The sequence below is a fragment of the Macrobrachium nipponense genome, chromosome 34, assembly GCF_015104395.2.
Source record: "Macrobrachium nipponense isolate FS-2020 chromosome 34, ASM1510439v2, whole genome shotgun sequence".
Classification (NCBI taxonomy): domain Eukaryota; kingdom Metazoa; phylum Arthropoda; class Malacostraca; order Decapoda; family Palaemonidae; genus Macrobrachium; species Macrobrachium nipponense.
The window spans coordinates 41254726-41266165 of record NC_061095.1 but is presented as its reverse complement, the minus strand read 5'-3'; positions in this window follow the sequence as shown (position 1 = coordinate 41266165).

Genomic DNA, 11440 nt, shown 5'->3' with positions numbered 1-11440 from the left:
ATTATGAATTTAAAGTTTTTTCCAATGGAGCTAGGATATGAAAAAGTGTACTAAAACCAAACCGTAACTTTAGGGGGTAGACTATAGATTCTAATGTGGGATGGTATGGGAAACATATAAATCCAGTTTTCTGTTTTTCTCCTCATATGAATAAAATGTTTTTCGTGCTAACTTTAGACTGTAATCAATATCTTCCAATTTAAAATTATTTTCAATACCAACTTGATATATAAATTCTAGTTCCTCATTGATAAATTCCGGACTGCGGATATTAAGAGCTCTAAGAAAACATCGATCTTAATGCTGAGAGTTTTACTTCTACTTTGTGTGAGGAGTAATTGCTAATAATAAGATTGTTATTAGTAGGTTTTCTGTATATTTTAAACTTGTAGCTAGAAACTTACAACTGACCTCACAACTGTAACATCCAAAAATGAGATAACACCATTGTCTTCTTCGTCAACCGTAAAAGTTATAGAGGGAACTAAATTATTGAGGTCTCTTAAAATCTTCTGAATGTCAATAGAAGTTTTCAGTACCGCAAATACATCGTCAACATATCTAACCCAGAAAACAATATCTGCCATAATTGAATTAGCTATTCTAGATTCATAAAATTCCATGTAAATATTTGATAATACTAGGGACAAGCAATTACCCATCTGCATTCCAAATTTTTGTCGGTAAAATTTGCCATTAAAAATAAAACAAGTGTCAACCACGCACAGTCTGATTAGTTCTAAAATTACGTGATTAGGCAAAGACATGACATGTTTATTTAGTTCGCTATTTAAAAAATTCTAAGACGTCGTGACAGGTTACACAGGTGAACAGACTTTTAACATCAAAGCTTACCATTATTTCATCATCTTTTAGGAGTTTTTTCCCCGATTATTCTGTTTACAAAATCTAAATTATTTTCAACATGCGAATTAGATTTTACCTATAGAAGTGGTTGCAATAATGTTACTAAGAATTTTAGAAAGTTGTAAGACACCGAACCAATAGTACTAATTATAGGACGTAATGGTTGTCCTTCCTTATGGGTTTTAACTGTACCATACAAATAGGGAAGTCTAGCATTTACAGTAGTAAACGTACTAACCATATATTGATTGTTCCCAAATATCTTTCTCAATCTTTTATGAAACTGGGCATTTACTCGCTCACAAGGATTAGAAATCAAATGTTCATACGTATCTTGGTCATTTAACAGAATGTTCATTTTATCAACATAGTCTCCTCGATCCAAAACAACAACAACAACATTAGCTTTATCTGCCCTGGTTATGTGGATATCTTGTCGTTTTCTGAGTGAGTCCAAAGCCTTATTCAGACGTTTCTGGAAAGAAGTTAAAAGTACAATGTACTGAGTATGCACCATACACAACACCTCTGGCCAAATTTTAGTGCATTCAATATATCCGGTTTATCAGTATAGCATTTCTCTTTGATAATAAACTGTTTTGCTGATTTCCACTATATCATGTTTTTCTCGCTTGAATTATGAATTTCGTCCCAGTTCTAATACACACTTCTCATTTTCACTTAAAACTTTGGAGACAGATTAAGGGTAGGTGGTATTTTTCCATAGTTTTTTTTTTTTTTTTTTTCCCCACCAAAATCCCCCAAAAAGACTTCGACTATGGAGAATCTTAATTTTATCAAGCCTCCTCTTATGCACATGTGATCTGACGTCGTAGTTGATTGCAGGACATAATCCAATAACCTCGCTTGCCAGTCCATAGGAATGTCTCTTAAAAACTGACCACGTAGTTGTACAGACTGAGCAAAATGCTTCCATTTTTCTTTCTTCGCGTTATCGATGTGTAAATTCAAAATCATGTTTTTCCAAATTGCCAAAAGTAAAGACTCCTCTTCTCATTGCAGACGTCATCAACGAACTGCATCACGCATTCCGCTTTACATTCCCTAAGGAATATCCATTGTAATTTTACTTTGAGATCCCCGCCCAATAATTAGGGGCCTTCTTGAAGTCAAACACTAGTTGTCGGCAACGTGGATACAGATTAAGAAAAGCTTGAAGAATTCGCGTGGACATCTTATAGTACTGGTAATCTTCTTAGGCACGAAGATATAGTAATTCAGTTGTATTCCACATAGGAAAATGAAAAAAGGTATATCTCAGAAAATGCCCAACAGTTTCGTCCTCCAATGGACCTCTTCTTGGAGCGTTTATTAAAGAAAGAGATAAAGTTTACAGTGCATGCGGCCAAGAAAGGCCGAAAATGTTTTTAAACATACAGTTACCAAAAAATAAAAAAAACTAGCAGTTTGAGCTACAAACTATTCAGCAGTAAAATAACAATAAAAACAAGAATAGCAGTTGTCCCAGCAAATGAAAAATACCAAAATATCTAACGAGGTAATACATCCTTTTGAAACAGTATAACATACAGTACATATTAAACAAGCCTATACTATATGATAGTTAATGGATAACATTATCCAATTTGTACTGACGTTTCATGACATGTAAGATAAAAGGATCTATTTATACAAACCAGGCGATAAATTAAAATTTTTTTCTTTTGCTGTGAACAATGCAAGCTGTCTCTATCAAATTTATTTCAGTATAAAAGGTGTGCTCTTAAACAAAATCTTTGACCCGAGCCAGTCAATCGGTGCATTACATTAAACTACTATGAACACTAAAAGCATTGCTAGTATTATTTGTTCGTATATTATATTTATGATTTAAAATGCGTTTTTCGAGTGTCTTCCCAGATTGTCCTATATAAAAACTACCGCACTTGCATGGGATCTTATATATGACTCCTTCATTGTTCTCCGAACTATTATGAATTAAAGTTTTTCCAATGGTGCTAGGATATGAAAAAGTTGTACTAAAACCAAGTAACTTTAGGGGGTGGGGGGAGACTATAGATTCTAATGTGGGATGGTATGGGAAAACATATAAAATCCAGTTTTCTGTTTTTCTCCTCATATGAATAAAATGTTTGTAGTACTAACGTTAGACTTTAGTCAGTATCTTCCAATTTAAAATTATTTTCAATACCAAACTTGATATATAAATTCTAGTTCCTCATTGATAAATTCCGGACTGCAGATATTAAGAGCTCTAAGAAACATCGATCTTAATGCTGAGAGTTTTTACTTCTACTTTGCTTTGTGATGGAGTAATTGCTAATAATAAGATTGTTATTAGTAGGTTTTCTGTATATTTTAAACTTGTAGCTAGAACTTACAACTGACCTCACAACTGTAAACATCCAAAAATGAGATAAAACCACATTCTTCTTCGTCAACCGTAAAAGTTATAGAGGGAAACTTAAATTATTGAGGTTTCATAAAATCTTCTGAATGTCAGTATAAGTTTTCAGTACCGCAAATACATCGTCAACATATCTAACCCAGAAAACAATATCTGCCATAATTGAATTAGCTATTCTAGATTCATAAAATTCCATGTAAATATTTGATAATACTGGGGACAAGCAATTACCCATCTGCATTCCAAATTTTTTGTCGGTAAAATTTGCCATTAAAAATAAAACAAGTGTCAACCACGCACAGTCTGATTAGTTCTAAAATTACGTGATAGGCAAAGACATGACATGTTTATTTAGTTCGCTATTTAAAAAGTTCCTAAGAAACGTCGTTGACAGGTACACAGTTTGGGAACAGACTTTTAACATCAAAGCTTACCATTATTTCATCATCTTTTGGAGTTTTCCCGATTATTCTGTTTACAAAATCTAAATTATTTTCAACATGCGAATTAGATATTGTACCTACAAGTGGTTGCAATAATGTTACTAAGAATTTAGAAAGTTTGTAAGACACTGAACCAATAGTATAATTATAGGACGTAATGGTTGTCCTTCCATATGGGTTTTAACTGTACCATACAAATAGGGAAGTCTAGCATTTACAGTAGTAGGAAACGTACTAACCATATATTGATTGTTCCCAAATATCTTTCTCAATCTTTTATGAAACTGGGCATTTACTCGCTCACAAGGATTGAGAAAATCAAATGTTCATACGTATCTTGGTCATTTAACAGAATGTTCATTTTATCAACATAGTCTCCTCGATCCAAAGCAACAACAAACTATCAATATAGTATATGGCTTGTTAATATGTACTGTATGTTATGCTCTTTCAAATGATGTATTACCTCGTTAGATATTTTGGTATTTTTCATTTGCTCAACTGCCTATTCTTGTTTTATTGTTATTTTACTGCTGAATAGTTTGTAGCTCAAACTGCTAGTTTTTGGTAACTGTATGTTTAAAAACATTTTCGGCCTTTCTTGGCCGCATGCACTGTAAACTTTATCTCTTTCTTTAATAAACGCTCCAAGAAGAGGTCCATTGGAGGACGAAACTGTTGGGCATTTTCTGAGATATACCTTTTTTCATTTTCCTATGTGGAATACAACTGAATTACTATATCTTCGTGTGATAGAATATTACCAGTACTAATAATATATATATATATATATATATATATATATATATATATATATATATGTGTGTGTGTGTGTGTATACATATATATCTAATATATTATATATATATATATATAATATATATATATATATATATATATAATATATGCATATATATCTATATATTTGTATATATATATATAGATGATATATCCTATATATATCGAATATATATATATATCAATCATATATATATATCTATATATATCTATATAATATATATATAATCTATAATATATATGTGCGTGTGTGTGTGTGTGTATGTGTGTGTGTGTGTGTGATTTCCTCATTTGGAAGAATTGATGGCTGAAGTGTGCTACCTTCCTGAGTCTCAGCAAATCATTAGGGATGAGGTTTTGTTTTGTGTTTGTCTGAAATCGACTTTCCGGTCGTTTAAAATATTATTCATTTTTTTTCCCCGAATGGTATTCCATAATAAAAATAGTCCTGCAACGTAATATTGATTTCAGCAGGTTCCATACAAATATAGGCGTTGTAAAATAAATGGTAATAATAATGACAATACCAACAGTAAGTGAATGTGCATCACCATATAATCCACCTTTCCTTATTAGGGAGCATTCCCGCTGGTTCGATAAAGGAGAGATGAAAGCGGAAGAAAGAAGAGAACCTCCTCGGTGCTCTCTAAGGTCCCTCTTGGCTGCCGTCGTATTTCAGAGATAATTGTTTTGGCCTGACACTATCACATAGTATGGAGGGAGCAAAAACAGGAGATGAATGGCCCTCTTAGCCGTTTCTTCCTTGATTTAACGTCCCAGGCTTTATAGACCATTCCCTTATCAGTAACAAAGATAATGGGTTGGATGATGGGGGGGGTTGAGGAAGCTACTGAGCTTAATAAAGGAAATGACATCCCAAAGGGGAAAACATCAATGATACGACCGTGTAACTCTCAGACCACATCCAACTCGCCATTGAATCGGTTTACAAAGAATCGTTCCACAACATCAATGATCATTTTTTCTGAGGTAAAAATATGGTAACTGATTATTTATCCTAAGATTTTAATGAAGACTGCATACAAGAAAACTGTGCACAAGGAGCATATATTTATAAATATATATATATATATATATATATATATATATATATATATATATATATATATATATATATATATATATATATATATATATATATATATATATATATATATATATATATATATATATATATATATATATATATATATATATATATATATATATATATATATAATATATATATATATATATATATATATATATATATATATATATATTATATATATATATATATATATATATATATATATATGTATGTATGTATGTAATAGTATATAATCATTAAAAAAGTTACCGTGTCGAGTGAATGAGACTTGGCGTGCCGAAGTAGCGTAGTTTGGATATTAAACGACATATATATATATATATATATATATATATATGATATATATATATATATATATATATATAATATATATATATATATATATATATATGTCGTTTAATATCCAACTACGCTACTTCGGCACGCCAAGTCTCATTCACTCGACACGGTAACTTTCTAATGATTATATACATACATACATACATACATACATATTTATATATATATATATATATATATATATATATATATATATATATATATATATATATATCTATATATATATATATATATATATATATATATATATATATATATATATATTTATAAATATATGCTCCTTGTGCACAGTTTTCTTGTATGCAGTCTTCATTAAAATCTTATGGATAAAATCCAAATCAAAAATGCATGTACATATACAATATATATTTTATACATACGCAATCAAACACACACGCATATATATATATATATATATATATATATATATATATATATATATATATATGCGTGGTGTGTTTGATTGCGTATGTATATAAATATATATTGTATGTGTACATGCATTTTGGATTCTAAAAACCAGGAAAAAAAAAAAACAATTACTTTCCCTTCCTTGATCGCCTGTGTAAACATTCCGGAGCAGATGACTAAAGGCTGAGTGCCGGAACCTCTAAGGTCATTCAGCGCTGAAAGGAAAATTGAGAGCAAAAGAGCATTAAAGGTGTAACCGAAATGAAACCTCGCAAGCGCCGCATAAAGCAATTGTTAAGAGTGAGGGAAAAGTGAGATTCAAGAAAGAGAATATGAATGGAGGTTGAGTAAAAGAAACGAAAGGGTAGCGTCTAGTGGCCCAAGGGAGGCTGCAAATAACCTTGAGTAATGCCTACAGTGCATCGCGGGAACTGTCATGACTTCCCTGTCTCCATACAGAGATTCCATGGAAAATGACGCAGTCGAAAGAAAGCAGATAACTTTTCATGGAATGAGAGTTGACACAGTCTGAGCGATCGTTCACTTTCTTCTTAAACATACAAACGCCCCTGTCTCGCTTTTTTCTTTTCCCTTTCCCTATCTCGCATTTCGTTTTCATAATATCTTTTCTCTGAAAATGTTTCGACTTTTTACTTTATGTATCAGAAACTATTTAAAAGAAATGCAGATATTGATAATAAAAATCCTACTAACAAAATAATAGATAGCACGTACACTTCCCATGATAAACTCACTAATAGTAAGTATAAGATTAATCATAATAATGATAAAAAATAATAATGATAAAATACCTGAAGTTGGCTGCTTTGATTCTGATTGAACAGCAACGAAGTAAAAACCAAAAGAATTTCACACTTTTCTTGTGAGCGGGAAAACAGAAGTAAGATGTGATTATTATATATTTTCTTGGCTTTATTGTTAACATTGCTTATGTTTTCAATCTTCCATCGAGAACTCAAACTCCATTTCCTAATGGCGATTTAATCCCATTCCTTCTGGATTCTTAGAAGTAAGAACTCGTGACCTTTCAATTCCAGGGTAATTTCCCTGGAATTCTGGAATCAGCTGCAAGATCTTTCATATTTGAATAAGGAAGAGAAACCTGCTAAGATTTCCAGTTCATCTTTCCTGTAATGGATTCCCGAGAAAGAGATTAGGCGCCCAGGGTTCTGGAATTTCCGTACTGAAAGGAAGACATTAAAATTGGTGTTTTATCGGAGAAAAGTGCAAAGTTTATTCCTTATGGGAAGCCTTGTAGTCAGATGAAATCCAGTTTAATTTCTAGAGCGTTTTAGATCCCATTGTTTACACATGGAGAAAGAAAAAGTTGGGGAATTCCATCTCATTGCTTCAATCCGTTTTTGAAATTTCTGTTCTGTAGTTCCAATTTACAACTGCTTTTCAGACTTTGTGGAATACAATCAGATGACGAGGAAAAGCACATAACATTCAAATACCAACTTGACTTTGGGGAAGTGTCTGATTAATCAAAATAAGAGAGAGAAAGAAAGAGAGAGAGAGAGATTCGTTCTTCACATTAGCATAATTGGTAAAGAGGGAATTGTGATATAATCTTAATTGCTGAAGAACTCAGCATGTCTTTAATTGTTCTATATTATGTTTGCTTATGACATTAAAACTATCATTACGTTTATTAAATCCTTTTCAAACTATCCTTGGCATTACCATACCGAAAACAAAGTTTGCATCGTAATAAGATCACAGCGCGTACTTCTCTTCACAGCTGGAAACGATTGTTTTGAACTCTGAAGGCAACCAGAAAATACCATGAGACCAAAAGCATCATTCTTTTAGTAAAGAGATTTCGATATTAAACGATGTATGCAGATTGATGTTTGTAAATATAAAAAAGTAATGTGCATGTGACACAAACTTATAATTATCCATGAGTCTTTAAAAAAATGTGCCCATCACCTACCCGGACGCTCATGGGTAAAAGTCTGACTCGTAAAGTTCCGGTGACCAATATGAAACACTGGACGGAAGCTTAAGGTTTTACAAAGTTTGATAACCCTTAGGGTTTATGTATTTCATGAATATCTAGGAACTATAAAGGCACGGAACGGTCACCTATTCAGAAGACTAACACGATTTTGTGAGATTTTGGGATGTAACAATAACATACTGTGATATAGGCTGCTCTCTCTCTCTCTCTCTCTCTCTCTCTCTCTCTCTCTCTCTCTCTCTCTCTCTCTCTTCCTTTACTGAAATTATGTCTATATTACAGTCAGCTGCAGAAGCCCAATTGCCAGCAACCCTTGTTCCTCGAGATAACGGCGGTATCGAGATACAAGATACAAGTCAGGGAATAACCCTAAGGTCAGACGACCGCCATCAAAACAGCTGCTCCTCCTCAACAAAGAACGAAATCAATGTCCATCCTGACTGCCTTTTCAAGACACACACAAACACAGATACACATACACACACGGGAGAGGTATATTTTGGAAATGAATCAGGTTTTTATGAACGGAAAATCAGTGGCACTAAAAATGGAATAAAACAAGAATGTTTGGAGATATTTACAAGCGTAGTCATTAAATATATGTACAAGTCTTATTGAAAGTTGCAAACAAACAGTTTGAACAGCAAATGGAAGCTTTGTCCAGGTCACACAATGACAGGATGATTTCTAAACAAAATCTCCAGCACCAAACTATGAAGCTCATTGATGCAAATATCCAAAAATTGCCATCAGAATTTCAGTTTGCTTTCCCAAACTACTTCTGATATGTAATCATAGAAAAACTGCCTATTTTTTCGCTGTGCTGTATGACAGAGTACTGTTTATTCAGTTCATTAAAAAAAAGTACTGCAATGATATTGAATTAAGCAAAATAAAAAGAAATGGAACATATTGTCAATAAAATGTGTACACAACATTTTTTTAGATGTAATTCCTAGACAAAATAAATTTCAGATGAGGCGTTGGGACACTTCACATATAAATTCTTATAAAATAGAGTAAAATAGTGGATATGCTGACATAAGTGTAAATGCCAGGAATTATGTTCATTAAACCATGACAATAGCGCCGAGAGGATTCTTATATATATGTCCACATCTTTTACTTTTAATACATTTCTCAACAATTTTTATTCCTTTTCGGGGCATTTAGGATACAGACATCTCGGTGACATTGTCAAAATCATATTTTACTAAATAAAAGTGTCCACTATATATAATTATTTTCTAAATATGGAATGGTAGATAGGGAATCGATTTGAAGATGATTGAACTATGGACTATTATTGTGGTCAAGGAACAGTGAGCTGTAAAGAATGTTAAGGGTTTGTTTTATGAAACGAAGATTCAAGGGAATAGCAATCGCTTTTTTTTGCCTGAAGTCTTGGCTTTGTATACCATCATAGTTCACTGTGCGCACTTCAACACGATCCCTTAAGATACTACCAATGTTTTCATACACATTAAGGTCAGGGGAGCTACCTGGAAATTCACTTGAGAAGAAAGAAATTGATACCACTGTTTCAAAGCAGCTCCTGTGTCTGAAGAGCCTGGAAACATGGTGCCTTATCATGCAAAGATAACAAACTTTCAGAATTTTTGAGGAAAGGAAATACTCCACTAGTATGCACAGTTCTCTGAAGTAATCACTATTCCATGAATGTCCCTCTTTCTTTGGTGGTCCACATTAACCATTTGGGTGTGAAGCAGAGAAAAATTCCCAAACATTCAGGAAAATACACAACTTGTCGATAGCACACGTCATTGCTGATATCATCCAACTTTGCAGCCCAAGTGATGTCATTTTTATGAGTTGGCTTCTTAACTGTGTAAATGAATAGTTCATCTGATGCGGCAACATGGACAAAAATCAGCTTCATCCCAATCTTTTTAGAAATGAACCACAAAAACATGCACAGTCTTCTCTCTGTTGCTGAGTGATGTTGGGCTTGCTGATAACATGAAATGGCTTGATACCAGATTTTTCAACTCATGATATACAGCACTGTAACTTCTCTTCTTTCCCTTTTTTGTTTCTAGTTCAAGTGCCAATTTACATAAAGACTTACTTGGTCTACCCACTGCCTCAGTTATGATGTCTTTTGACTCCTGAGAAAGGACTTCAGGCCTTCCAAGATTCTCACTCTTTTTGCGATGACAGTCATATGGATTTTGTTCTGAACGCAGTTAGCCAGCTTCTTTTAACAAAGAATTCATCTCTTAATGTTATTTAGTTTCTAAGATCCGGAGGAATGTGAAATGAAGGATGCACCAGTATCCCTGCCTTCTCTGAAGGTTATAGCCCAGATTCGGTCAGTCCATCTGATTTCCTCCGAGTTGTTAGCCATGGCTATATCTAACTCGGTCACTCAGTCTGAAAAATACAAGAAATATAAAATGAACAATAGACTAATAGAAACTTAAGATAATGTACTTGGAGATAGACTATAGCAGAAAACTTCATAACTTTCCATTTATTCGGTGGAGGGAGGAGGGGCTCTTATTTATAAACACCCGGTATTTTAAGCCAGAACCAAGGAAAGTTAAGACCTCTTATAACAAGACTCATCCATCCTTGCCTATATGCAATTTGCCCCTGTGAACTGAAGCCTCCATTCTCTAGAAAAGCCCTCTTTGCTCCCATTGGCTGTTCCTGGATTTACTTCTCCACAGGGGACCTTGGAGGGGTGGCGCCAACCCAGGCGAGATTTTAAAAGAGCAGGGCCACAGCAGCTCACTCTCAGAAACTCTCAGAATCTCAGAACCTCTCCGAACCGCTCAGATGCAGGATTTTCTCTGACTTTCTCAAGCCTGTAGACTCCACTTAACCTTTTCTGCCCTTCCTCCTCTGGGGGTGTCCCACAAATATTTTTTATCCTCTACAGTGCACAGAAATATCAGCAGATAAGAAAACTACCAAGTCCAGGATTTCCAGGTACTGTGAGATGTAAATTTAGTACAGCCAGGGAATTGTTTTGCCTCTCGTCTGTATTTCCTTTCCATTTTTCCAAGGCGACTTTCCCCCCTTTCTTTGTTCTACCTCTCACTCCCCCAATTTTGGTTCAATGCTGTGAT